The following is a 1535-nucleotide window of genomic DNA, read 5'->3' on the forward strand; positions in this document are numbered from 1 at the left end:
CGCTGGCTTCTCTTACAACTGTTATTGGATGTTACCAGTCCCCCTGCCGCTGCATCTCGGTCCTTGCATTCCAGATTGCCACGCTATATCCATCTGTTCTGTCCTGACTGTCAGTGAAAATTGTTGCTCTTCGCCTGGTAGAACATCCAAGCTGACACTCTGGCTCCTGCTTCATCCAGAGACATGTGCTTCATGCAGTGCTTCATGGAAGGGTTGTGGTCCTCCTGGTGAACGATTTAACGATTTAATCTCTGAAATTCCCCCAGAGATTAAACTTCACTGAAAGGCAAACAGCAAAGAAAGTTGTAGAACTGAATGAAAATAAAGAGGTGGGGTGATTAAATGTCTTCAGCTCTGCGGCTAAGGACAAGCATTACACCGTTAGCATGGTAACATATACAATTATCTTCTGAATGTTTTTTGGGGTGGAGTGGGAGAAGGAGTTTAAAAATTGTTTTTAGGTACTAAAATATTACCACTTCACTAAGATCTCTTAATGCTTACAAAATAATCATGTTACCCAGAACAAGCAATGATGTAAGTGTAAAGTTTTAAATCCAGTGCATAGATACAGTATAAAATACATTGTCATCAGCAAGGTTATACCTGTTGATATTGTACAAATCCGCATTTCAAACTTACTTTTGAATTATGTCACACATAACATGAATAAATCAGCAAATAAGGTCCTAGAGTATGTGTCAAAGATGTAGGAGGAAGGTCACAGCCAATCTCTACTGAAAAATCTGCCACCATGGAATCACACATGTCCCCCCAAAGAGTTCTTAGCTATTTTTCCTTTTGTATCTCTCTTATTTACAAAGTTTTGGTATAAAGCCAATTAAATGACTTTCTACTGATGTACAAGGTCCTGGGAGGATATATAAGGGTACAGCCACACACAGAGAAGGCTAGAAGGGAAAGCTGTCAATATTCTAAAAGGGAAAATACAATTTTAAAAAATTGCGCCTCCCCCAACTACAGCAAAACCTATAATCTTCTTAGAATCTGCTTTCCCACCTTCCAGAATAGATGCTGAGCTTTTTCAACAAACGGACAGTAAAGGAAAGCCCACTCCAAGACTTGGCCACAATCCCTTTCCAAACAAGACAGGGGGTGCTGACTACTGTCGCGGCCTTCGGTCTCCTGGGAAGCGGTTTGCCTTCGCCGCAACCCAGGAAGGGGAGGCGCGCCCCAAGACTGCAAATACCGGAGGCTCCTCTTGGGCGGGGGAGGCGCTTCTCGGGACGAGAGGCACCTCTGCCCCGGCTGCGCGCACAGAAACGGAAACCACTAGCGGATCCGAAGTGAGTCAAGTGATGAAATCAGGACTCGGCGGGAGGAGGCTCAGCAACCTAACTGGTGACAGAAGCTCCCGAAACCTGCCACGGACACCGCGCCACGTGCGGCTGCCCCACCGCGTGCGGTCCTGGGGCTGAGCGTGCGTGCGTGGGAACCTAGGTCGGGTCCCCCAGCACCCGGGCAGCGCGTCCCGGCGGCCGGTCGGGCAGTCCCGGGCGCGGGCGGCGCGGGGC

At 48.0% G+C, this 1535-nt stretch overlaps 1 protein-coding gene across 2 annotated transcripts in view; it reads left to right on the forward strand.

Annotated features, from left to right (window-relative positions):
• Positions 1-613: 613 nt before the first annotated feature.
• The window catches only part of Galnt3 (polypeptide N-acetylgalactosaminyltransferase 3), a 68536-nt gene continuing 67614 nt past the window's right edge, over positions 614-1535 (forward strand). The window contains exon 1 of one of the 2 annotated variants that reach the window (XM_004646389.2): positions 614-1461. The gene's annotated coding sequence lies outside the window, so the exon portion shown is untranslated. The remainder of the gene's footprint in view (positions 1462-1535) is intronic. The other variant, XM_023706628.1, reaches the window with a different exon arrangement.

This window comes from Octodon degus, unplaced genomic scaffold (genome assembly GCF_000260255.1).
Source record: "Octodon degus isolate 3935 unplaced genomic scaffold, OctDeg1.0 scaffold00267, whole genome shotgun sequence".
Classification (NCBI taxonomy): Eukaryota; Metazoa; Chordata; class Mammalia; order Rodentia; family Octodontidae; genus Octodon; species Octodon degus.